The sequence below is a fragment of the Brachyhypopomus gauderio genome, unplaced genomic scaffold (genome assembly GCF_052324685.1).
Source record: "Brachyhypopomus gauderio isolate BG-103 unplaced genomic scaffold, BGAUD_0.2 sc256, whole genome shotgun sequence".
Classification (NCBI taxonomy): domain Eukaryota; kingdom Metazoa; phylum Chordata; class Actinopteri; order Gymnotiformes; family Hypopomidae; genus Brachyhypopomus; species Brachyhypopomus gauderio.
The window spans coordinates 123,140-150,748 of record NW_027507077.1 but is presented as its reverse complement, the minus strand read 5'-3'; the positions used below and the strand labels follow the sequence as shown (position 1 = coordinate 150,748).

General features: G+C 45.6%; 1 protein-coding gene across 4 annotated transcripts in view; it reads left to right on the top strand.

The window, feature by feature from the left end:
- The first annotated feature begins 426 nt into the window (after positions 1-426).
- The window catches only part of ndst2a (N-deacetylase/N-sulfotransferase (heparan glucosaminyl) 2a), a 106,275-nt gene continuing 79,092 nt past the window's right edge, over positions 427-27,609 (top strand). For all 4 annotated transcript variants that reach the window (XM_076995825.1, XM_076995824.1, XM_076995822.1 and 1 more), the window contains exon 1: positions 427-858. The gene's annotated coding sequence lies outside the window, so the exon portion shown is untranslated. The remainder of the gene's footprint in view (positions 859-27,609) is intronic.

Below are 27,609 nucleotides of genomic sequence, written 5' to 3'. Positions count from 1 at the left end.
ATGAAACTACATTAATTCCGTCAGCAGGTGGCGCAATAGGATAAGTTTTAAATCTGCACAGTGAAGTCAAGCAGGGGATCGTAATCTGTACAGGAATTTGAGGAGTTGAGTCCTTAATAAACTCTGTTCCCTTTAAATGTATTTGTTATTGAATAGTAAGTAACCCTACATTTGAGGCTATACTTCAGAAACGTTAGCTACTGCTTAAAAAAAGTTCCGCCGCAAAGGCGGACGCAAGTTGTTACCAAAGCTTTTTTTATTAATACAAATTTACGTTAGACCCATGTACCCCACATTTACAGATTAAATAGTAACTGAACAGTCGTGGGCGTGTGGTAATTGCCAAATACCTAATTCATTAGGTGATTCCCACGTAAAAGGCATGGTCACACGTTGAAGTGTTTCTCCTCACAACCCTTCAGTGAGCCCCTCACCTGGGGAACACACGCCTGAAAGGAGGCGCCTTCTTCTGGGCACTACCATCACCGAATCTTCCATCGCTTTGGGGGGACAAAAAACTTTTCTCTGCGCAAATTAAAATCATTACAGCTAGGTCTTTGTGGTCTAAAACATGCACATAAACGAGAAGTAAATGTTCCTTTAGAAGTTCGCATTCTCCACATCTCCAAAGGGCAGCGGTGATATTTTGACCGAACTCGAGGCGTCTCCCTGCTGCGGGCTCGTTTGGTTCGTCCCGGAGTGGCGGCGCGGAGCGGCGAGCAGTAGCATCACAGCCGAATGAAGATGGCGGCTCTGTGGACGATGCTGTCAACAAGACTTTGAATCCGCTGCCGTTCCAACTCCACCGGGCACTTAAACGCTCGGTTTTGGATAGTCGCACAGGAGAAAAGTCACAAGGTGAGTGAAGTTTTTCAAGCCTTTTCTCAATTTGTCCCCTCGCTGCTGTCCGTGCGAACTGTGTGCCTGTGTTCGCCCGAGTGCTGTGGTTGTGTGGCGCGGCTGCTCCTCGCTCCGGTAGCCGGCAGGCTAACTTGTTCTTCGGGAAGACACAACCGTCGACTATGACTTAAAAAAAACATTTTTGTCCCGTACTGACTTGGATGTTCTACGCCGGATCACTGGAACATTGTGAGTAGCAGCGCAAAGGAACGGCGCCGTGTCTGGAAACGCCGTTTACCAGTCAGTTAGCCTCGGATGCCCGACAGATGAGTTAAGGCAGCAGAGAAGAGCGGTAAGTTCAGCCGGAGACCCGCCAGAGTTTTGTAGCCAGGTACGAGTAGTCCTGACACAACTACACCGTGTGTTTGTAGGACCCGCACTGTAAAATACTTTAAATCATTTAAACGGATAATTTTGCACGTTGATAAGTTTTTTTTTGGACTTCAGAAGCTGAGTTTTGTGGCCAGGGAGCCTGTGCTGAGCGGTGTAAGTTACTGAGTTGTGTGAGGCAGGCGCCGCCGCCTGTTGTGAGGAGGGTCGGGGTACATCAGGGTAAATGTGTTGTGAGGAGGGTCGGGGTACATCAGGGTAAATGTGTGGTGAGGAGGGTTGGGGTACATCAGGGTAAATGTGTTGTGAGGAGGGTCGGGGTACATCAGGGTAAATGTGTGGTGAGGAGGGTCGGGGTACATCAGGGTAAATGTGTGGTGAGGAGGGTCGGGGTACATCAGGGTAAATGTGTGGTGAGGAGGGTCGGGGTACATCAGGGTAAATGTGTGGTGAGGAGGGTCGGGGTACATCAGGGTAAATGTGTGGTGAGGAGGGTCGGGGTACATCAGGGTAAATGTGTGGTGAGGAGGGTCGGGGTACATCAGGGTAAATGTGTGGTGAGGAGGGTCGGGGTACATCAGGGTAAATGTGTGGTGAGGAGGGTGAGTATACATCAGGGTAAATGTGTTGTGAGGAGGGTCGGGGTACATCAGGGTACATCAGGGTAAATGTGTTGTGAGGAGGGTCGGGGTACATCAGGGTAAATGTGTTGTGAGGAAGGTCGGGGTACATCAGGGTAAATGTGTTGTGAGGAAGGTCGGGGTACATCAGGGTAAATGTGTGGTGAGGAGGGTCGGGGTACATCGGGGTGAATGTGTGGTGAGGAGGGCCGGGGTACATCGGGGTGAATGTGTCGTGAGGAGGGTCGGGGTACATCAGGGTAAATGTGTGGTGAGGAGGGTCTGGGTACATCAGGGTAAATGTGTGGTGAGGAGGGTCCGGGTACATCAGGGTAAATGTGTGGTGAGGAGGGTCGGGGTACATCAGGGTAAATGTGTGGTATGATCATCCGTCTGTCTGTGCTGGGTAGCTGCTACGTTGCTGCTAATGGCAGCTGCTTCGTGCTTGGATCACAGATTCTGCGCGCGTTTTGCTTCGGTCGTTGTCTGTGCTTGTGTCAGTCTCCGTTAACGTTGTTAACTAAGTTTAAGTCGGCTGTTTTAGAAATTAAATGTCCCGCAGACCTTGCTAACGACTCGTTTCTATTTCATCATGTTGTCATGCAAGTGTGGTGCCGGGGGAGGCAGGGGGCAAGTGTGGAGTTTGGGGGGGGGGGGGGGGGGGGTGTCTAGCTTCACATTTCACGTCTTGGAAAAACACGTGTGACTGGGTCATCTCAGTAGTGGTTCTGTGATTAAATATATTCAAATCACGTTAGGCTGTGTAAGTTAATTTGTTTTGAGGAATCGTTAGGATGAGCAGGACTATAGCGGTCCCCTTCAGACTGTGGACACTGCAGAGCCACACAAAAATAAAGCACAGCCAGTTAATTCAGCAGGTGTTGGCAGTGCCTAAGACTGTAACATTTTTGAGGGAAAATATGTATATACACAAAACATGTGTATTAAAAGTATACAGTAAATATTTGTTACTTGTCTTCCATGGTTTCAATGTGAATGTAGGCAATTAAATGTTCAACAGTATATATCAAATTTATTTGACGTTTGTGTTGATTTTTAATGTTGCCATGTAGAAGGAAAAAAAAGCCACTGAATCAATCAAATATTTATGTTTCTGTGGACTGTATAATTTGTTTCAGACACATTTTGGTTAATAAAAAAAAATCAGACAAACCTTGTTTAAATTCACTAGAATCATTATCTGATGGGGGGATAAATGAATTATAAAATGTATTGACTAAGTTTAAATTCATCGACATTAATATTTTCAATAAAATAATGGCAAATTCTTGATGGCATTTGGTGACGAGTACAGAAAAGAGATGTCTGACAACACAATTATTAAAACCTTATCTTATTACATTTTATTAAGATGTCATTTTTCTTTTAACGGCTAAAAGAAGTAATGTATGATGGTTTGAGATCTTCTGTCACTTTATAGTGGAAGACTGTAGACATCTGCCATGAAAAACTAATTGAATATTTTAACAACGGTCTGTCTGTTTCAACCAAACAATCTTTTCATGTGCACTTCAGCAAACAGAGTTGATATAACAGCAATATTGACACTGCTTCTCACTGAGTAATATTTTCCACTTTGTGCAGGACCACGATGTTTGATAGTGATGGTCAGGCTGATGCAGCAGGTGCAGTTTTGGGAGCGGGTTCAGTGTTGTGCCCCGTCTCCTTTAAGATCCGCTGTGTTACTTTAGGCTAAATGTGTCGGCATGAGCTGTGATTCCTTGTTAAATGTCAAGGTGACTGAATAAGAGTTAACGTGTAACACTATGAAAAGTTGGTCTGAAGAAGCCCCCTTGCTGCTGTTCTCAGAGGACATTAATCTTGTCCACGTTGTATCTCAGTGTGGTTCCTGGGAGGATTTCTGAAGTATTCTAGATGCAATTAGTCATCAAGGCCAAACTGCAGCTCATCTGTCCTGTAGGTGCATGCACCTTCACCTCCAATAAGTGTGTAACACTCTGCTCCTTGGAGGCGTCCTGTATTGATTTGGACTCTTAGGCTCAGATGTGTTTTGTCTTAGCAGAGCCCCAGTGCTGATCATGCATAACTGGTATGAGTGAGTGGGATTCTTGAATAGCTGCTTCCTTGTGGTGAGCATTAGCCTGTTCTTTTAAAAATTAAAACAAAGCTTTGCTTTCAGTACAGTAGGGACGTATTCAAGATCCCAGTGCGGTGTACTAAATATTTCAGATGTCAACCCCTCCTTTTTCTTTTGGTTTTTCTCCTCTGATCATTTGTATGAAGGTTCTAAATTCCAGTGTCATGTTTTGCAGTGCGTGTTGTCCTCGTCCTTGTCAGATATGCTGTGATGAGGATTACTAATAGCTTAGCCAGCCAGTGATGGTTATTGTCTCCAACCGCTAAAAGTTGGCAAGCAATTTGAACTCAAGGCAAATTTTAAAGAGAATAGAGTTTCATGTGGTTGGTAATTTCAGACTGTCTGGCCACTACTGACTTGTTTTCAGAACTCTTAACTGTAACTGGTAGGTTTGCATTTTCACTGGTGTCAGATGTCTAATTCATACACATGCCCAAACACAGTGTCACTGATGATGGATTCTGCAATGTATTAACAATACATAATTAATAATAATTTAATGGTTGTATTGTTTTCTTGAGTTATTCTTAGCATCTACTGGTGGCTTAATCAACCTCAAATCAAAAAATAGATTTCTTTCCTTGTTAACTCATGCCCTTTGTCATATTAGTATGATTCACATTGACAAATCATTTAACTGACAAAGTTCCTGTTTCTCTGGAATCTTTAGTCAATGTGCAGTGATTTTTGCCTGCCTTAAAATGTCTTCTGATGTTTTGCTGTCATCATGGATGGGAGATAAGCAGAAAAAATCATTGACCAATAATCTTCTGGCATGCTTTACCAGTCAGTTCCTGTTAATCCCAGCCAGCAGCACCATGGGCAGGAGGTGTCATTACCAATGTCTTTGTTCCTTGTTCCTAAATGACCGTGGTTATGGGCCTCAAGTCTGTATATTTGGAAGAAGATGGAGTACTGCATTATTCCAGCTTATGTTGGAGACCTGTTGGCCAGCATTGTTTCAAGAACGCAGGTCACCCACACACTGTATGTATGTGGCAATTCCATCAGATAAATGTATTTTGTATACAGATCCAGTGTTTTGCCTTCTTATTTCTTTGTGTGTGTTCAAGATTTTGTGAAATGTGCTTTATAAATATGATATCTTAATACTTACTATTATTATTTTTTATTTTATACTTAAGTTATTTATTGTTATTATTAATTTCCATTGTTATAAAATCAAAATAATATTCCTTGCCTAATTACTGACCATCTAGCAGGGTGTCATGACAAAGCATATAAACATGGATCTGTTATCCTCCATGTTGGAGTGCATGCTAGCATACAGATCTGATTCCGTGTTAGTTTTGAAATGCATACGTTTCACGAGCCAATCAAAACACAGTTGATGATCACCCATATTGTCCCACCCATAATTTTTGCATTGCACTCAGAACTAGCTCACGTTACAGAAGTAAAATACACTGTGGTTTCCAATTCACCTTGATTTTCAGTCTTGAATGGCTTTTTTTTTTTTTTCGGAACTAAGATAAATCTCTTCTTCCTTTTGATCAGCTGATTATCTAAAGGTTTTCAGCCATTCTTTGGGTTTTAGAAAAGCAGGAGATGGTCACTGTCATCTGTGCCTCTAAAGCACCTCAAACACTTCTTCTGCTATCTCTCTAACACAACCGATCGAAGCTTGAGGGGATTATGTTATTGCTTACTGATGCAGGGCACGATACTGTGTTTAGTTAAACATAATAATGCATAATGCCTGGTGGTCACACTTAGGCTAAGCAGCTGTCATCAAATTGCTCTCTCTAAGCAGGGCTTCTGTCTGTGAGATCATGTGCCCTGTCTCTCTTGGAACAGGCAGTAGGCTTAAGGCTTAGGTTTTGAAATGTAGATTTTCTTGTGTCTGATGTTCCTCCATATTACAGCCAGTAATGTGGGAACCACACTTCGTGCATCTGCGTGCACGTGCCTGTCTGCTTGTGGCCATGAGTCTTTTCAAGTGTGCATGTCTGTCTGTCTGTCTGTCTCTGTGCTTTTTCCAGTCCTTTTGCTTTAATTTTGGTTGAGAGCACAAATTCTAATGACGAATTGTTACATGTTTCATCACTGTGCACTAAACCATCATGATGCCAAACCAGCGCTGGTAATTAAGGAACCTGCAGTGATTTAAAAATAAACTAGCAAATGTTCACAGCAGACCCTGCAGCAATCTGTTACAAAGAGTTGCTCCTGGATCTGTTGTGGACAGCAGGACGTTTTCCCTTTACCGACTGACGATACTGTCATATAGTGCGTGAAAGAAAAGAGGCTACTGTTCACCCTGATTATTTTTTTATTGCCTTTTGTTGTACTTTTTGCTTTAATACATTTTATTTGAAGACACTGATTCTAAAACATACTAATATACCTGGGCAGTTGTTTTGATGTTGTATGAAGCAAACACAACTGCATGTGCGTGAATGATGGAACGCTGCTTCACAGGGTTTGATTGGTCTCCTGACGGGTTCCAGAATAGCCTGCAGATCATCCAAAATGACCTCCACACCAGTGATGTGTTTGGTGAAATTTGTGTAAGCTCCTTCTGGGCTTCAGATCTTCAGAGGAACAGCATCATTAATTAAGAAATGAATGTCAGGAGCAGCGTGTGCCCTCACCCTTAGCAACACTTCACACTTCATGGTAATGAACGCCTACTGTTTCTGAGCTGAGCGGACTGAGTGGAGCTGACTGTTCTAGTTTTTTGAAGGTGTGGGTTTGGTTGGATCATTTCTTTTGCCCCCAGGAGAAAGTACTAGAAGATTGATTCAATTAGCCATAAATGAGAGATCAAAGCAAGCAACTCATTTATATAAATATATGCTCTATCAATATGCCAGGCCGCTTGTTTTATCCTTTCCTATAGAAATATTCATTTTATTACATAATCACCTTATCACGATTATTTGAGCTGACCATCGTTACTTGTCCTGGCTGCTATTGTTTTACATAGTCATTTGATTCCACATGGATCAAATGGAATACGAATTCATTATTTGACATTGCAGTATGTGTTGAGGCAGAACTGACCGAACACAAGGTTATCTGCTTCTGTTTTTCCTGTGTGAATAACGGAATATAAAACGGTGCCCTTTCCCCAACCCTAGATGTATAGCTCCATGTTTGGTCTCTGGCGTTTGTTTCAGCATTGCATTGGAGCTTTGAAGCTAATGTAACTAACAAGTAGCTAAAGTGTATACACACCATTGAGCATGTTTCAAACTGCAGTTCAGAATCATGCTTTAACAGGCTGCTCACTGTTATGCTTATTCTTGAAAATAAACTAGAGCATCTTTTCCATTAATAAACCTAATCCATGTTTTGGTTCCATTAGGTAACCCTTCCCGTGAGTTTCCAGGCTTTGTAAAGTATGTGTAGCAGAAGTGCTACCAAACTAATTCTCTTCTGAACTTGTGCACAAACTGCTCTACCACCATGATTTTAATCAGACGTATTGCCACCGTGCGTTTATTTTGACTTATGTTTTTTTGATAATGCACTCTGTTGCAATTGAAAAATGGATACTTTTAAATTGAAGTTATCTGTTCAGTTAATTGACATTCTTCATCACAAGGATTGAATTTCATCTTAAGGGTTCCATTTATATATCTATTGTCAGCTCCAATTTCAAGATTATCATTGAGGCTTGTCTTTGCCTTAATGGTGGTGCTTGAGGAGTCCTTATTCCTGCTGAAGCAGCCCTCCCTGTGGGCCACTGAGAGGAGCCGGGCCCATAGAGGAGGTACTCCAGGCCTTTAATTACAGCCAGAGCTGCTTGGTCCTTGTGGGGCTGGTTTCAGCAGTACCTGCCACAGAACGGGTCTCGTCCTCCTGGGTTGGTCCTTTCTGATTGGCCGTGGTGGTTCCAGTGGATGCCCCTGCTGGGCAGTGCTGATGTGAAGGCGATAAAGAAGGTGTGCTTCATTACCTCTCTCAGCGGAGGGAGATCCTCCGGAAACGTTGCAGAAGTATTGCGCTAGTTTGCGCTAACGTTCTTACCACTCGTTTTGTGCCTTGTGAGAGGATGATGTCATAGCCAGGTGGAAGGGGGAAGCAGAGCGTGTGTTTTCCACTGTTTCTAACCTGCTCCAGCTCCTGACTTTATAGTTCCCTAGTAAAGGTCCTAACTCTTCAGCTAGCTTTTATTCCACTGAATACATGAATAACATTAATGCCTTCACCTGTATTCAAAAAGGTTTTTTGCATTTTCCTGTAAAGGCGTGCGATCCAAAAGGGTGACCTGGCCCTTGAAGTTCATGCTCGTGTATTGTGAGATTGTGGCTATGATCTTGTATCGCAGAGCAGCTTCTGTGCCTGCTCTGTACATGAAGGGCTTTCTTTTAAATGTGAGCAATTCAGAAAGCAGAAATGGATGTGCGTAGCTTAAAACCGATCTCTCATGGGCACGTTGAGATCCCTTCCATCAGCCTAAGGTGTTGGCCTAAATGTCCTGGCAAACTTGCGCATGTAAGCGGAGGTGTGGGGGTTTCTTAATAAGGCCCGGGACTTCAGAGGCTGCTTGTCTCGTGTTCTTCCCTTGACTGGCTGAGTTTGGATGGTAATTGTGCCCAGAACACATGCTAAAACTACTTGTGCAAATCACTTAGCACTGTTCTATCTGCAGAGGCAAGATGCTTGGTAGGAAAGAACAAAAACCCTCATCCTTAATTGATCCTCATTAGTAACATGGCACATTCAAGTCTTTCTGCTCTCATAAGAAGGAATAGGCTAAAATGACTCCTGCAGGCCCTCGTTACAGATACTCTTCACGCTTACTGATTTTTCTTTGTAGTAATTTGTCCCTTTAGCATTGTTAAATTAAGCTATCAGGCTTAGTCAAGATAATGTATGTGCCACCCCCCCAGTCAGTCTAGGAGAATTACGTGTTCTCGGCATAAGCTAATGCCTGGATACACCATTCCGCAACGTTCGTGCAACCAACTCACTGTTGCTTTGTTTGGGTTTAGGTTATTTTGTGAGGTTCGAAATGTAGTGGTCTGCTTGGAGATATGTGTGAGTTTGTGTTGAAGTGATTTAACCACTATTATTATTCTTTAATTGTCCTTACAAGCTAAATTGACGTGGACTTGAGTCGGTCTGTTGGTTCAGATAAGGAGTCGGCATTTGGTTGCATGAATAGAAGTTAAACGGGACGTTGGTAGTAGGAGTGAATCCTAGAACAGCTGCTCAGGGACTCTGGTGCCTGGCTCAAGGTCTGGTTCGTTTCCTTTGATTCGGTAATCCTCCATTCGAGTCGGTACCATCTCGGTAATATGGAGCCTGCTGAAATTGTGAAAACATAGAAAGCATAGAAATCTGACAGGGTGAGTTTCCAGCGTGATCGTTATTGTTGCGACCATCTCCATGTCGGTGCAGCACTAAAACGGATCCTTCAGGAGGATGGTGCTGTGGGAGACCCCCGTAAGAGCACACAGTCAGTGGGCTGGCTGAGCCCTAGCAGAAATACAGGTGCACACACCTGTCTTACTGCCCTTACACAGTATGGCATTATGTAGTTAGGTTCATGACCAAGCCCAGATGTTGAATAAATAAAGCAGATAGTTAGTAAGACTGGTGCGTTTCAGAAATCTTGGCTATAAAACATCGGGTTTTTTTGTATTCTTAAAAGTGCCCTTTCTTGAGTACTGTTCTTTCCTCCTTTGCTGACAGTGAGAAGGTTCTACATTGTCTGATTTGGCAGAGCTGCCGTGCTCAGGAAGCCCAAGTGTTCTCTCAGACTCTCCAGAGGGTTGGGCTACCCTGGCTCACGTCTGCTCAGAGTGTCGTTGGAGTGCGTTTCCTACACGCTGTGTCTGCGCGTTTCCTCCGAGTGCCTTCAGCTACAGCCCTTCACATCCTGGCATCAAGACCTTCTTTCCTTCCCCCTTTTTGAATCCCACATAGTCCAAATGAACAGATAACTCAACTCATCTTGCTGATGTTTTGAAGAGCACCAGGAGAGCTCCACCATGAGTGTAGGGGGCGATCACTCTTGTGCCCTGCGTAAATCACCCACCACCGTGGATTCTCATCTGGGCAAACACATCTAAGATGGAAATCCTTCTTCTACCAAAGGTGTATGCCCATAGCAACTTGGCAAACCCACAAAGGACTAAATGTTCTGATCTTTCTGATGGGAGTTCTGGTGTCGGCTGTGATTTGGGAGCTGCTGTGTTGCCCCTCGGTGACGGTGCTGTCTCCCAGGTGCTTTCAAACGCGTCTTGTTCGGGGCGGGGGCAAAAACGCTGCCCCTCCCTCTCTCCTTGTGATCGTGGGATCTGGTCACGCCAGCAATGCAGCTGGAGATCACGATCGAGTGGTCGGAGCGGCCACCCGGCATTGGCCAGCAGCGCTGAGACACACTGAGCACTGGTTGGGCAGCAGTTTTGAATAGATCCACTGGCCAGACTTAAATGCTTGAAGTGAATTGTGGCCTGAGTTGTCTTGGCGACTGTGATGAGACGGAGGGGATGGTGCTTGACGTTAAGAGTTGTTTACTGGGACAGAGCTGGGAGAGAACACATCAGTGTCAACAAAGCTTTATTGCTCTCACTGCTGCTGTTACTGTTGGCACTAATATTAATAGCTACCGCACCAGCTATGATTTCTGTTTCTCAAAAATGGATAGTCTTAAATGGAATTCACTACAGCCACCTTGTAAAATGTGCATGTGCACACCTCTCCTTCCAGAAGCAGCACTCTGTTGCTGTGTGTGTGTGTGTGTGTGTGTGTGTATGCGCGTGTGTGTGTGCGTGTGTGTGTGTGTGTGTGTGTGTGTGTGTGTGTGTGTGTGTATCGTGCTCCCTGTCCTTGCTGCTGGGGCTATGGTGGCAGCCCAGTCTGGGTGGCCTTTCTTCCAGGCTGATTGTGTGCAGAGGGAGAGCGGGCTGACTGATGAACAGGAGACTGTGGGTGAAGCCGAGTCCCCCGCACTCCTGCCCCCCCCCTGCTCCTGTTTGACTACTTCTCCTGCACTCAGGAGGGAGGAGAGCACGACGTCTTTCTCAGCCTAGCCACTGCCCCCCCAGATGTGTTTGGTGACGGTGCCTCCATTATCCCACTGGTGCTAGTGCACACAGGTGAGCGCTAACTGCTTCAGTTCTACCACCTGCATTGTTGTTCTGGCTGTTTTGGCTTTTCGAGCTCCGATTTCTGTTTTTTCTTTTTGTGTCAGATATGTTGACAGACTTGAATCTAGGGGTGGGAGTTTTGACTTCATTTTGTTAACAGTGAAGTGGTAAGGTAACTGTGGTAAGGTAACTGTGTGTTCACCCAGTGAAGGGAGGACTCTATATACTACTATATACTACACAGTACACTAACCTTAACGCATTGATAACAACAAACACACCACAAGTTTCACCAAGCAGCCAGACCTCACTCTGCCAGCCCTGTGCAAAACCACATACCTTTTACTTTAACAAGCCAGCACTTTGGCAAACCTCTTCAGTTTATAGAAACTTATACAGCTATAAAATTCTTATAGTACAATGTAATGTATTTCATCATTTGAATTAGGTCATGTCTATAAATCATGTCCACTCAGAAATTCTTGCCAATATCCAATTTCATATTGCAATAAAGATAAATTTTATATCCCATCTTTGCCAGAAATGTAGAATTTATATTGCAGTTCTCTTCGAGTAGTAAAGGAATCCTTTTGGTTAAATGTGTGGTGTTGAACTGACTGAATGGTGGCTGATGATTGGCTAAGAGGCGATCTCTGAAGTGGACCACAGCTCCTGCCACTGCTTGAAGGAGCCCATCTGCACCGCTCACCCACTCAGTAACGTTCTGACCCGCGTGGCGGTGTGAGCTCGAGTCCAGGCACAACTCTGGGCTCATGGTGGAGGCTCTTGTTGGTTTTCCACCACTCCTGTTCCTGCGTGAAGGTGCAGGCCTCATTAGCAGAGATTTGTAGAGGGTGCCAGCTCACCAGCTCCAGGCAGGTGTTATGGAAATGTGCTTGTGGGCTCTTTAGCCTGTGGAGAGGAACCACGTCTTGCAGGCATGCAGACCGTTCCTCCTCGGAGAAGTCTGCAGAGATCTGGCTTCCGGTCCGCACAGTGAAGGAGTCGAGGTGTTATTAGTACAGGGAGGCCTGGTCTTCTCAAGGTGTGTATATGCATATAATTGAGTACTGGAAGATTCTTAACTGTGTATCGTTAATGTGTTGCAATTTCCACTGTTTTAATAGTATTAAACACGCAAGCAGTAATGTATGAGGTGTCCTTCACCCTCTAGTTAATGCAACCTAAAGTGCTTTGTTGAGATACTGGAACAGTCTTGCTTAAAAACAACATCTGTGGCAGTTAACGTAAACTGAGTGTTAGGCTTCCATACTCACACCTAAGACCCTGTAGCTCACAAGTCGTGCCTTAATTTAGTGTTTATTGACGCATCTTGCCTGTCGTGCCTGTGTCAATGCTGGCTCTCTGCGTACCGGGTCCTTTTCTCCAGAGAAGTCATTAAAGTGACTTTACTAGCACACATGTAAACAGATGGGACCAGCTGGTCTCCTATAGGTAGTCTGAGGGAGCCCGTGTGCATATGCATGTGTAGGACATGAGAGAATGTAAGGAAGGAGAGTTGTGTGCATTCAAGGTTCTTTGGCGTGGTTTACACACCAGAGTGCACACGTGCTGAAACCTCTGGTGTTTTACATTCCATATATTGGATTTTTCTTTTTGAGTGGTGTTGCTTTGTAGTCATAAGGCAGGGTAAGTTATTTATGCCACACATTTCATGTGGGACACTTTATGGTGGCTTGCAAATAAAACAAATGGAAAATAAAATAAAAGAAAACCAAATAAATAGAATAGAAAAAATAGTTTAAGTAGAAAAGATAAATGAATGTTTAAATTAAAAAAGATAAGCACACTGGCATATAATAGTCAAGAAAAACTGAATGAGAAGTAATTTAAGTAAGAAGTGTAGTTTCAGGTTGATCTGAATGGGTTCTTGAAGTGTGGAGCAGTACTTACACACGTTACACATGAGCCAGTATCAGCACATCATTAAGTGTGTGTTTCTACAGCGACTACTAGGAGACATATCAGTGACGTTCACAGCATAAATCCATGACAAACATTTGCCAAGCTATTAATTTTAGAATTAATAATTTAATTAATCCTAAAATAATTATATTGATACCTATTATGTGCATGCACACATAAAAACACTTCACACGATCTTATTTGCTAGCGATGGCACTGATCTGGTATCACGTATCATAATTGGTCCAATATCATCAACAATGCCGGCTCAGATATCAGTGGACATTCTTAAGGACACTGATCCTGTAGCGTCCTTCCTCGTGTGAAGCAGAGCAGCACGTGAGATCAGCCAGGTGCATCTGAACAGGTCACATGACCGTGTGAGCACCGCTTTACAGTTGTAGCGCTCACTTCCCAATAACCGTTAATAATTAAATACAAATGCAAATATCCATGTACTCACACGTGAGATTTCCGTTACTATCATTGTAGTGGACATTTAAATGAGACAAAATGGCGGCCTGTGTGCTGAGAACAGTAAAGCTGAGGACCAATCGGTTAATGACCAACGCACCAAATATCATCTCTCCAAAAGACACACAATGGAAGGAGAAAAATGGCTTTGGTTGTGTACACAATGTTTTTTGATTTTATAGCTAAATTTGTATTTGCTTGTCATTTCCAAATCTGACATCTGTAAAAGAGTGTATATAATACATCTCTCAAAAACAACATAACTACAGCTCCAGAGTGGTTCTTAATGAAAAAGTATTGGTGTTTGTATTGAGCGACCTGATATTGTACCTGACATTGTGCCATCTCTCCTTTTAACCAATAATCAGGCCATTCATCTTTAGTGACTTTTGTGTGTGTGTGTGTGTGTGTGTGTGTGTGTGTGTGTGTGTGTGTGTGTGTGTGTGTGTTTGTGTGTGTGTGTAATAAATATAATGTTCAGGTACCTTCAGCAGATGCTCCAACAGCAGGCTGCAGTAGGAGTGTCTCCAGCACTGGCGTGCTGCTCCTGGCCTGCTCTCCGTTCTTCTGGTTGAAGCTGCGTGTGCTTCTGACTCACTTCTTCTCTTTGTGTCCCGTTGGAGCCAGGCCGACATTGTTACTTAGCAACAGCATTACTTAGACTAGCATTAATGTAACTTGTCTATACTAGCCTTACACTTCCTAGTCTTGTAGAGGCAGTGGAAACAGTGAGTGTTACATAGAGCCCCCTGGGTAATGTAGTTTATATGGGGTCACTATGAATTGCCCAGAACCTGATGGAGAGAGGGCAGAAGACAGTACGGGGAGCTTTTGAGAAGTGCTGGTCTGCTAAAGAGTCTCTCGGAGTGCAGGTACCATGTCTCTGTGAGTACCAGCCCCCCTTGGCGCACTAGTCTGAGAGATGAATAGCTTTTTATATCTGGACACATGAAGCCTTTTTTTGGATCTTGCAACAATATCATTTTCTTCACCTGCGCTGTCCCTGAATGCCTGAATTTTATTGATTAAACTTGTAATACAAGCGGAGAGAGCCTGTTGTTTAGCTGAAAATCTTCAACTTTGCCTCCCATTCAGTGTTTGCGTCAGTCCAGTGGAATAGCAGTTTTAGCCTTTGCTAATAGACCAGACTCTTTCTCCGGCTGATTGTAAAATGGACCCTTGCCAGCTCCCTGCCCAGGTGTTTGGGTGGCGCTGTGATGTAGCTCACCCAGGTGTTTGGGTGGCGCTGTGATGTAGCTCACCCAGGTGTTTGGGTGGCGCTCTGATGTAGCTCACCCAGCTCAGGTCGTTTTGAAGCACGGCCCTTGTTGTGAACAGGAGGCCTGAGCCGTGTTTGTCCACCCATTTCATTTGTTTGAGCTGTATGACGTCAGGCTTCTGATCATTTGCCCTGCGTCCCCACTCCAAAGTGAACATCGTAGTGTGAGTGAGTACATGCATGTGTAATCCCGGATTAAGGCCCAGCTATGAGGGTGAATGTCTCGATCTATATGGTTGTGTAATCTCCCCCCCCCCCCCCCCACATGGCTCGGTGTTGTTTGTTTTCCTTTGTTTGACGTGTCCCCACGTTATATTGCCTTGACGTCCTCATCTGTTGCCATGCCGCCGAATTTGGCCTCCCCGTGTTCCACCTGCCCCTCTTTACCCACCTCACTAGTACGAGTATTTAAAGCCCTCTCCACCTCGCTGTCGGCCACTGTTTTCACACCACTGTTGTGTAATGACCACCACCGTGCTGGAAACCCGAATGTATCTATGTGCCATTCGCTGTTTGTTTGCCGTCGTTTTAGTTCCGCTTTCATTCGCACGTTAACCATTACACGTTAAATATCTCGGCCTCTTCCGTGACGCGTGTCTGCGTCTTGTCTCAAAGCCCCCCCTCCTCACACCGTCACAGGTTTGTGTGTGGAACATAGCCTGTACATCAACTCCCATAGGAACTTCTGGATCTGTGTGATACCATAAGTAGCTGAAATCCTCTGTATTAAGAAAAGAGTGTAAAAACAGTGTTTAAAAAAAAAACCCACTTTGTCAAATGAGATTTGACTAAGACGTATGGGAGATCTGGAGGGAATGAGAGTGTGGGTAAGGTCTTACCTCCCTTCCCAGTACACATAGCAGCATTGTGTATGCAGATGCCCGTTAGACTGCTGTGTAGTTCAGCGGCGTGTCGCGTGTGAGCCCGTCTCTTACAGACCGAGCTTCATGATGTCATCCTGCTGAGACTTCCCGGAGCCGTTTGTGTCCGTATCTGCAAAGCTTTGGAGGATTACTGCTACCTTCTCCCCGCGCCAGGCTAGCGTGGCCCATCTCGGTGGTACAGTCTTCCACAGGCCTTATCCTCTCCCCTCCGGCCTCTGGTGGATCAGGCTGCGGCAGCGGAGATCATCGGCGCCGGTTCAGTTCTGAAGATGTTTGGGGGTGTCTCTGGGTTCAGGATGTACGCTGCCTTCTAAGAGCTTCGTGGTTCTTTTTGTTCTTTCTGAAGTGCTCCCGGCGTTCCTTACAGACTCTGTCACATTGGCACCTTTCATCACCCCCTGAATAACACGTGCATGTATCAGGCTTTCTTGCCGTGGTATCTGTCGCCCTGTCTAATGCTGTCTCTTGCTTTTTCCTTCGGTCTCACTCACTCTTGCTGTCTTGCTCTTTAGTCTCTCCATCGTTTTCTTTCCTCACCCTGCTTCCTTTCTTTTTCTTCATTTCTTTCTTTCCCTCCCTCCTTTCTTTTCTTTCCCTTTAATTCATCTGCCTGGTCTTTTGGCTCCGTGCCTGCGGGTCTGGCTGAATGACTCTGCATGGAGTCCTGGGAACAGCAGATTGACTTGTGGGTGTGTTCACGGTTATCACAGAGGCGATCCAGAGGCGCTTCAGGCTGCTGGGCTGTGCGCTGCCTCCCCCTGCGTGCTGCTCTGTTGCAGCCTGAGCGTCAGGTGAGCACTGCCTCATGGGCGTACGGCTGCACGGCTGATGAGTCTCTGTGCCGCAGTCGTAGTGTTTGATTTTCCTTCTGTTGCGTATCTCCAGCCCCGGTGAGAGTGGCTCTGCTCTAGGATGGCGAAGATTTATCTACTGAATCTGCACTGTACAGTGTGTTGGCGTGTTTAATGGGACTGTTATGATTTCATTCCAGTGCTGTTGTGGTACCATAACTCTTGGTTTGTAGATTGTGAAGTCCTGCACCGGTGTATTTTGAAAGATTTACCAGAATAAACTGGATGTAATTCTGTGATTTTACACATCAAAATCAGTACTAATACTAGCCCAGCCTAATACCCAGCCAATCTCCTTCAGGATTTGCTGAGGTCGTTGAGCCTTGCTCATATTCTGAGTTGTGCTCTGAAAGCACAACAGGAGGAACTTCAATCTCAGTATTCATTTTTCATAAGGCAAAACGGGGAGCTTGAAATGTAGCCTCTGCCTCGCACTAATTGTCATTGGGCAGGCACTGCCAGGAAGAAATGGCTTTTCCTTATCTGATGCAACTTCTCTATTTCCTCTTTGCTTTGTTTACAGCAGGTATATATCATGGTGAATAATGCATCTCACCTGCACTGTCTCTGCATTGCTGTGTCCTTCATTCTTTGGAATCTGGTCTTCTGGTAAAAAAAAAAAAACATCTGGGCCAGAATTTTGCAGGTTTGAAGATTTTCCATGTCATTTGTTAAAATTTCTACATCAAAATCAAATCAAATATATTTGTATAGCACTTTTCACATAAATGCATTTAGAACATGAATGTGATATTTTGGTGAGATGCTGAAGGAACACGGCCTGCCTGCCTCCTCCTCTGCTGTACGTTTGTGGAGTGCTGAAGCGTGAAGGTAAAAGTTGCTTTGGGAGCTGTTTGTAAGCCATCTCGTTTGGCAGAGGTGCAGGTTTGAGATCTCCTCCCAACTCCTTCCAGAGTAAGACCTGTTTTCCTCCTCTGCGATTAACTTTCGTTCATATTCTTTCTCTCCACGTATGCGGTGTGGTGGGGGGTAGTGGGGGGGTCAGGAGTGGCTGATGGAGAGGTGGTCTCCAGGCAGCGAGTTTGCTTCATAGCACCTGAGGAAAGGGGCTCTTTGGGCTCTCTTTCATGTCTGCCTCCCAGCAGGGTGGGGCGGGGCCAGGCTGTGTGAGTGGGCGGAGCTGAGGCCCTTCTTCTCAGGCCGTGAGCCTGGGTGTTTTAAGACAGGGCTGGTGCTCAACAGACTGACCTCGCCATGATCCTGGAGGACAGGAGAGTGAGGGTGAGAGAAAGGGATAGAGGGAGAGAGGGAGGGATAGAGGATGAGGGGGGGAGAGGGATAGAGGATGAGGGGGAGAGAGGGATAGAGGATGAGAGGGAGAGAGAGAGAATGGGAGAGGACTAGAAAGAGGATTTAGGGAGATGGTGGAGAGAGAACTGGAGAGGGGGAGAGGGAGGGAAAGAAAGGTCTAGAGGGAGGGAGAGGACTGGATTGAGGGAGCGAGAGAGAGACAACTGGAGGGAGAAAGCGAGGGAGAGAAGGACGGGGAGAGGAGTGGAGGGAGGGAGGTGGCGTTCACAGCAGCATTCCAGTGTGACCTGCCCAGACACGTCGGGCGGCCACCAGTCTGCTCTACCACACGCAGAGCGCCCCCTGGCTGCCACCAGCTGGAAAAGTGAACCACTGCGAACGGAAGCCCCTCGGGGACTCTAGCACTACCCGGGTCTGCCAATTAGTTGACTTTGTCTGCTAAAATCAAGATGGTCGGGGTGGGGTTGTCATATCGAAGGTGTTTTGTCCCTTTGTCAAGTGGAATGATGAACATCAAAACAGCAGCTGGAACATCTGTAAAAATGTTTGATGTTTGGTCGTTTGGCCACCTTGACCCGGTGCTGGTCAGTAAGTGCAGTAGCGTAGGTGTCAACATCTGCTTTTGTTGGTGTTGATGGCTTTTTTCAAGATGCTGGTCTCTCTAAGAGTTTTTAAAGCAGTTGTAGTTTTCTGTATGTGAATTCTGTAACGAATATGTAAATACATTTTTAAAAAAGATGCATGTTATAAGCTTAACATGCCAACGACTCCAGCGCGCCCTAACCCAAGCTCTGAGGTCATGAACATGACAGAAAGTAAAGTTTGATTAGGTCCAGTAGGTCCAGTTGTGGTGCGGTAGCATTATTTACATTTACATTTATGGCATTTGGCAGACGCCCTTATCCAGACGTTTTTTTTTATAGTGAGCAATTAAGGCAGGGGTGCTCATTACGTCGATCGCGATCGACTGGTCGACCGCGAAGGAAGTGTCGGTCGATCGCGAAGGAATGTGCGTAGATCGCGTCACATAAAATAGTAGTAGATGAATCGCACATCTGCACTGACGGTTGTATTTTGATTGACATTCACGGTAGCCAATCTGCAATCCACTCAACAAATTACGTTCGCCGCCACCCCGGTAGATCTTTCTGACTTGGTCACCTTATAAGTAGCTCGCAAGCTGAAAACTGTGGGCACCCCTGAATTAAGGGTTAGGTGCCTTGCTCAGGGGCACCTCAGTCATGGCCTCAGGTCTGGGAATCAAACCCACGACCCTCGGTCACAAGACCAGTTCCCTACCACCAGACCATGACTGCCCGTACACCATTATTGTGGTGAGGGGGTGGTGTGTGGTGCGGTGTACAGCATCACTGCAGTAAGGTGGTGTTAATCCACTCGGGTGAGTCCTCTGTGCTCTCCTCTGTGTTTGGGACCAGCCGTTCCCCACGTATATTTACTGCCCAAGCCTTGTCCTGTCACCATGACCACGCAGTGCTGTCACTATGACGACAGCCCTATAAATTCCGCACTTGCAGATGTTTACTTCCTGCAGACGCCGTCCTGCTCCGCTCGCTGAAGCATCTCAGGGATGCAGGATTTATGTTTCCAAGGCCAACGGATGCTGCCGTGACAACGCAGGGTAGATGAAGTTAGTGGCGCTGAATTTAATAGGTACAGTGCGGCACCGAGACTGAAAGGTGCCGAGTGTCTTCCAAGCCTCTCTCCGTCTCTGGGGGAGGGCATTCTTTACCCTCTGCCTACTTATTTCCCACATCTCTCTAGCAACCCCCCCCCGTGACACACACACACACACACACCCCCCGTACTCACACGCATACACAGGACCCTCTGTCTCCTGCCATCCATCAGCCATTGTGCTCCTTTTCCTATTCCTCCCTGCCCATTCCCAGGCCTGTTGACCTCCCTGTCCTGGTGTGTGTGTGTGTGTGTGTGTGTGTGTGTGTGTGTGTGTGTGTGTGTGTGTGTGTGTGTGTGTGTGTGTGTGTGTGTGTGTGTGTGTGCGTGTGTGCGTGTGTGTGTGTGCGTGGACGTATGACACTCTGAAGTCTTCCTCGGTGTTGCCTGGAACACTTCATGTGGCTTTGAGATGTGATCCTTGAACAAGTCTCTTGGAAGGAACCAGCAAATGTGTCGCCTTGTTTTATTTGCTAATCTCTCTCTCTCTCTCACTGTCTCTCGCTGTCTCTTGCTGTATTGTTTTCCCCTTCACCCTTTCTTTCTTCTTTCAAACGGGGGGGGATTTTGTTAATTTTTTCCCTTCTGTCCATGGGTGCACGTGTGATCTGCCATGGGTGCACGTGTGATCTGCCATGCCTGCTGTCTCTTCTCTGCAGTGTAAATGTTCCCCAGGCTTGACGAGTCTCCTCCGAACAACCCGATCTCTGAAGGACTTCAGCCTTGGTTTGGAGCTCTGGCACGACTCCTGATCGCCTGGTCGTCTGCCTCCCCCTACAGCCTCACTGTCTCTCTGAAGCCTGACTACAGGCAGAGAGACACAGACCTAAGACCCAGGGACAGCCTGGAAATACTGCAGAATAATAGTGGCATTCCCAGACACTAGCAGACATAAAAAAACAAACAAAAAAAAAACAAAGACAAGTTTAAAAAAAGGATTTAATTGGCTTACGGATGCTCAAGAACAGAAAAGCGTGATGGCACGAGACAGATGGAGACGAGCGCTTCCCTGCGCGAGCTGTAATTCACAAGCCAGCAGGTGAGAGCAGACCGAGTCCTCTGGCGATGGATGTTCAGATCCCTGCACGGAGGCCTGCTGCCAGCACTGGTTGGTGGAGCGCACACCTTCTCCACCCACCTGGTGCTGCACCGCCATGAAGAGAGCAAAGGGGTGTCATGCCATGCGTTCATCCTTAAAGTCGGGTGGACTGCCATGATGGCCTGTTGATGGCCAGGTCGCTTCACCTTGTGGGAGGAGATAATGTGAAGTGTGTCTAGTACGCACATACATACAGTGAAGAAAATAAGTATTTGAACCCCCTGTGACTTGGCGAGTTCTCCCACTTAGAAATCATGGAGGGGTCTGAAATTTTCATCTGAGGTGCATGTCCACTGTGAGAGACTAAATATATATATTTATATATATCCAGAAATCACAATGTATGATTTTTAAATAATAAATTTGTGTGTTACTGCTGCAAATAAGTATTTGAACACCTGCCAGTCAGCAAATATTCTGGCCCCCAAAGACCTGTTAGTCTGCCTCTAAAAGTCCACCTCCACTCCACTTATTACTCTAAATTAGAAGCACCTGTTTGAGGTCGTTAGCTGCCACCTCACCTGTCCACCCCACACAATCAGTAAGACTCCAACTACTAACATGGCTAAGACCCAAGAGCTGTCCAAAGTTCAGAACATTGTAGACCTACACAAGGCTGTAAAGGCTTATGGGACAATGGCCAAGCAGCTTGGTGAAAATAGATCAACTGTTGGAACAATTATTACAACATGGAGGAAGCTAAACATGACTGTCAGTCTCCCTCAGACTCGTGGCGTAGCAGTGGTCCTAAGATATCAGGATCAGCCCAGAACTACATGGGAGGAGCTGGTCAATGACCTGGAGAGAGCGGGCACCACTGTTTCCAAGGTTACTGTGGGTAATATACTAAGACACCATAGTTTAAAGTCCTGCATGGCACATCAGGTTCCCCTGCTTAAATCAGCACATGTCCAGGCCCGTCTTATGTTCACCCATGACCATTTGGATGATCCAGAGGAGTCCTGGGAGAAAGTTAGAACTTTTTGGTCTTAATTCCACTCGTCGTGTTTGGAGGTCAAAGAATGATGGGTACCATCCCAAAACACCATCCCTACTGTGAAGCATGGGGTGGAATCATGCTTTGGGGGCAAGAGGGGGGGTATTTCTGCCCATGGGACAGGGTGTCTGCGCTGTATTAAGGCGAGGAGGACCGGGGCCATGTGTTGGGAGATTTTGTCGATTAACCTCCATCCCTCAGTTGGAGCATTGAAGATGGGCCGTGACTGGGTCTTTAAACATGACACTGACCCAAAGCACACAGCCAGGATAACCAAGGAGTGGCTCTGTAAGAAGCATATCAAGGTTCTGGAGTGGCCTAGCCAGTCTCCAGACCTAAACCATGTAGAACATCTTTGGAGGGAGCTCAAACTCCGTGGTTCTCAGTGACAGCCCAGAAACCTGGCTGATCTGGAGATGTGTGTGGAGGAATGGGCCAAAATCCCTGCTGCAGTGTGTGCAAACCTGGTGAAAAACTACAGGAAACGTTTGACCTCTGTAATTGCAAACAAAGGCTACTGTACCAAAAATTAACATCGATTTTCACAGGTGGTCAAATATCTATTTGCAGCAGCAACACAAACAAATTATTTTAAAAAAATCATACCTTGTGATTTCCGGATTTTTATTTTCATTTTTAGATGAATATGATATGATATGATATGAAAATGTCAGACCCCTCCATGATTTCTGGGAGAACTTGCAAAGTGTTCACAAGGTGTTCAAATACTTATTTTCCTCATTGTACATGTAAGTGTGTGTCAGTACAGAAAACGGATACGGATAAATACTTGATGTGAAGTATATAATTTCTGTGTATGGACATGTTGAGCTTCAAACCATCCCTGTTCTTTTAATGTTCCTGTGCTCCAGTGTTGACATACCAGTCAAAGGCTCGTTTGGATCACAAATGCACATCCTGAAATGGGCGGCTGTGCTACCTAAAGCTCCTGCAGATCCAGGTTTAGACATGCAGAACATACATGCAATACAGCTGAAGTCCTTGTTGAATACTTTCTTTCATTTTCCCAAAACAGATGCGTAAGTGTGTGTGTGTGTGTGTGTGTGTGTGTGTGTGTGTGTGTGTGTGTGTGTGTGTGTGTTAATACACTCTCTCCCTTCTTTTTTGTGCATGTGCTATGTGTTCTCTTCCCCCGTCCCTTATCTGTTTCCTCTATTCTTTTATCATTTTCTTTTCTTTCGTTTGCTTATGCCCTTGTCCAGAGTTCTTTGTAATCTGCACCAAATGCACATCCTCATGTGACAGTATGTAGCTCGGTGGTAAGAATACTAACACTTTAAAGCCCAGGCTGCAGTGGGGAAAGTGCGTTTTTGAGTGTGTAGTAGCTCCACGAAGTGGTGAGTCTTTGCCCTTCGTTGGAAGGCAGTGACTCAGTTGTCTCTCTGGAAGTTCAGTCCCCCACTTGTGCGCCAGTACAGAGGAGTGTTGACGCATGTCGTCCTCGTGTCTTGAGGGACGGTGGTTCCAGCAAGCAGTATTGGGGTCTGGAAGGCAGAGGAAGGTTTGATTAGTTCCTTTAGGAAAGTGGGAGCCGCGCTGGTTGTGCCTTTGCAGGAGAGCGTCAGTGTTTTATATTCTAGGCGAGCTGCTCCAGGGAGGCAGTGCAGGAGGGTGACATGGGTAAGCTGGAGGGGGTTGAACACGAGCTGTGCAGGTGCATTGTGGGTGAGGCGCCAGTGTCTGGCGGAGTTGTGGGAGTCTAACCTGAAGATGAGAAGGGACTGTACGAGTACCTGAGGAGCTTCTGTGTACAGAAATACTTGGGTTTTCCTGATGTTCTAGAGGAGGAACCTGCCTGGCTGACTCGCATTAGACATACGATAGAATGGTAATAGATTATTCAGTACCCCATGCGTTTATTTCTACCTGTTCTTGTATTCCTTCCCTATTCTTTATAGCCGCACTTTTCGGATGGGGCTTTGGGGAATATCTACTGTTTGTGGACAAACATGCCTTGGTGAACTGCATTGTGGGGACTGTAGTTGTGCCTCTTCCAGCTGTTTGCTCTTTGGAGCGGTCTGTTGGCAATCCCAAACTCGAAAATAATAATTATATAAATAGACCTTGATCATTGTTTAAATTCCCTCCATCGTTCCAGAACTTCTAATATTTGTCTGTGTTATTACTTTTTCATACCATTTAGGTCATTAAGTTGAACCTATACAGTTCTACGTGGTTGAAACTATAGGTCACCTCATTTTCCATTACATGGACAATCAGCCCTCCTGTCATGGGAAGAAGAGCACGTATTGAGTACCAGGCTTCCCCATAATTCAAATCCTTATTTGTCATGATCATGCAGGATGCGCTTCCTTCCTTTCTGTGTGTGTGTGTGTGTGTGTGTGTGTGTGTGTGTGTGTGTGTGTGTGTGTGTGTGTGTGTGTCTGCAACCTCTCAGACAGACCCTTCCATTTCTCAGTAACGTTGTGCTGAATATGCAGTGCTACAGTGACTGTCGACATCACAAGGAGTGTGCAAACAAGAATTCATCCTTGTAGAGCTCCATTTCTGGATCCGGCTGCCCTAAGCTGTGGCATTGCTCCTTTCCATGCCGGATCTCAAAGCGTTTAATGTACAGCCAAAGGCATCAAATAAATGAACCTTGCTGTCGCAGAGCAGATGGACCACAGACTCTGATTCAAGCCCCTCAGTACAAACTGCTGTGCACTGGCCATTTCTGACAGTGCATTATATTTCTTTACCTAGCAAGTTATGTGACTTTGAAGCAGTTTGCCAGCCCCCGAACCCAGAATGGTGAGTCCTATAACAGCCCGATATCCAAACAGCGAAGATGTAAGATTGTGAATGCTTGTTTTCCACACACCAGTATGGAGAGATTTTCCGTGATAGCTGTGGCCTTGCGGTGTATTGCTGGAATCGCATAGTTTAGCATGTTGATCGTAACATCATATCCGACGTTACAGACCGAGCCCATGCACGCCTCCTTCCCCGACACGTCTAGTGTCTCCTTGACTAAATTAGAATTTTGTGCTCTAGCACCGAATATGATCATAAAAGCAACCATCAAGTTGGAAGTAGCTGTTTTGAATGCGGAGGGTCTTTAAAGGCAGTTCACGCCTTTATCACGTGAGAATGAAGATGCTTCTCAGAACATTGTTTTCTGTTCCCAGCATTGCTGGATGTGAGCTCTTATGTTGTGGTGGCTCCGCTCTAACTTAGTTGGACACGTGCTGTTGTGTGGTGTTTCCTCTGTAGTTTAGTTGGACACGTGCTGTTGTGTGGTGTTTCCTCTGTAGTTTAGTTGGACACGTGCTGTTGTGTGGTGTTTCCTCTGTAGTTTAGTTGGACACGTGCTGTAGTGTGGTGTTCTCTCTCTAGTTTAGTTGGACACATGCTGTAGTGTGGTGTTTCTTCTCTAGTTTAGTTGGACACGTGCTGTAGTGTGGTGTTTCCTCTCTAGTTTAGTTGGACACGTGCTGTAGTGTGGTGTTCTCTCTCTAGTTTAGTTGGACACGTGCTGTAGTGTGGTGTTTCTTCTCTAGTTTAGTTGGACACGTGCTGTAGTGTGGTGTTCTCTCTCTAGTTTAGTTTGAAACACACACTGTTGTTTGGTGTTTAGTTTAGCTTAAAACACATGCTGCTGTTGTGTTGTTTCCTCTAGTTTAGTTGGACACATGCTGTAGTGTGGTGTTTCCTCTCTAGTTTAGTTGGACACGTGCTGTAGTGTGGTGTTCTCTCTCTAGTTTAGTTGGACACGTGCTGTAGTGTGGTGTTTCCTCTCTAGTTTAGTTGGACACGTGCTGTAGTGTGGTGTTTCCTCTCTAGTTTAGTTGGACACGTGCTGTTGTGTGGAGTTCTCTCTCTAGTTTAGTTGGACACGTGCTGTAGTGTGGTGTTCTCTCTCTCTAGTTTAGTTGGACACGTGGTGTTTACTCTCTAGTTGGACACGTGCTGTAGTGTGGTGTTCTCTCTCTAGTTTAGTTTGAAACACACACTGTTGTTTGGTGTCTAGTTTAGCTTAAAACACATGCTGCTGTTGTGTTGTTTCCTCTAGTTTAGTTGGACACGCTGTAGTGTGGTGTTTCCTCTCTAGTTTAGTTGGACACGTGCTGTAGTGTGGTGTTCTCTCTCTAGTTTAGTTGGACACGTGCTGTAGTGTGGTGTTCTCTCTCTAGTTTAGTTGGACACGTGCTGTAGTGTGGTGTTTCCTCTCTAGTTTAGTTGGACACATGCTGTAGTGTGGTGTTCTCTCTCTAGTTTAGTTGGACACGTGCTGTAGTGTGGTGTTTCCTCTCTAGTTTAGTTGGACACGTGCTGTTGTGTGGTGTTTCCTCTCTAGTTTAGTTGGACACGTGCTGTAGTGTGGTGTTTCCTCTCTAGTTTAGTTGGACACGTGCTGTAGTGTGGTGTTTCCTCTCTAGTTTAGTTGGACACGTGCTGTTGTGTGGTGTTTCCTCTCTAGTTTAGTTGGACACGTGCTGTTGTGTGGTGTTTCCTCTCTAGTTTAGTTGGACACGTGCTGTTGTGTGGTGTTTCCTCTCTAGTTTAGTTGGACACGTGCTGTTGTGTGGTGTTTCCTCTCTAGTTTAGTTGGACACGTGCTGTTGTGTGGTGTTTCCTCTCTAGTTTAGTTGGACACGTGCTGTTGTGTGGTGTTTCCTCTCTAGTTTAGTTGGACACGTGCTGTTGTGTGGTGTTTCCTCTCTAGTTTAGTTGGACACGTGCTGTTGTGTGGTGTTTCCTCTCTAGTTTAGTTGGACACGTGCTGTAGTGTGGTGTTTCCTCTCTAGTTTAGTTGGACACGTGCTGTAGTGTGGTGTTTCCTCTCTAGTTTAGTTGGACACGTGCTGTAGTGTGGTGTTTCCTCTCTAGTTTAGTTGGACACGTGCTGTAGTGTGGTGTTCTCTCTCTAGTTTAGTTGGACACGTGCTGTAGTGTGGTGTTTCCTCTCTAGTTTAGTTGGACACGTGCTGTAGTGTGGTGTTTCCTCTCTAGTTTAGTTGGACACGTGCTGTTGTGTGGTGTTTCCTCTCTAGTTTAGTTGGACACGTGCTGTTGTGTGGTGTTCTCTCTAGTTTAGTTGGACACGTGCTGTTGTGTGGTGTTCTCTCTAGTTTAGTTGGACACGTGCTGTTGTGTGGTGTTCTCTCTCTAGTTTAGTTGGACACGTGGTGTTTACTCTCTAGTTTAGTTGGACACGTGCTGTAGTGTGGTGTTCTCTCTCTAGTTTAGTTTGAAACACACACTGTTGTTTGGTGTCTAGTTTAGCTTAAAACACATGCTGCTGTTGTGTTGTTTCCTCTAGTTTAGTTGGACACATGCTGTAGTGTGGTGTTTCCTCTCTAGTTTAGTTTGAAACACACACTGTTGTGTGGCGTTTGGTGTCTAGTTTAGCTTGAAACGCATGCTGCTGTTGTGTTGTTTCCTCTAGTTTATCTGGACACATGCTGTAGTGTGGTGGTGTGATCACAGTGCAGCTGGAGCTGGGCAGACAAAGGTGGGAAGAGTTGTGGAGTAAATATTTGTCTCCGTCTGTCTCAGAGGAGAGTGCTTTGGAAGAGGAAAAATTGCAGTGTGCGAGATCTCAACGAGGCTCTCCTAAACCCAAGCAGCCGTTGCTGTGTTTGTGAGCTAGTGGCTGGTGGTGTTCTGGGGTGTTCTGGCTCTGCGTAAGCCCGACGCCCTGCTGGAGGCCCTGAGAAACGAACCTGCTTGTTTGGCATGCTGAGACCATGTCCTTTTGAACCTAGCTGTACGTTTAGATGAGTGAGTCCTTCCTTTGCACTGTCAGGGTCCAACTCCAAGGTGTGCATGGTTCTGTTAGGATGATATTATATGTGGGCATGCAGACATCTATTCACTTTTTCTCTCTCTTTAATTTTCTTTGAATGTTTCCCTAGCTATGTTGTGCTATATCTTTAGACATTTCTGTGTAGTCTCCAAGCATATCTTTCTCTCTCTCTAGATCTCTCTCTTTATCTATCTGTCTCTTTCTTGCAATCTATCTCTTTCACTTTCTTTCTCTCTCTTTCTCTCTCTCACTGTCTGTATTTCTCTCTCCAACTGCTATACTCACTGTGCCCATCTGGAAAAGCCATTATAGGTTGTCCACTG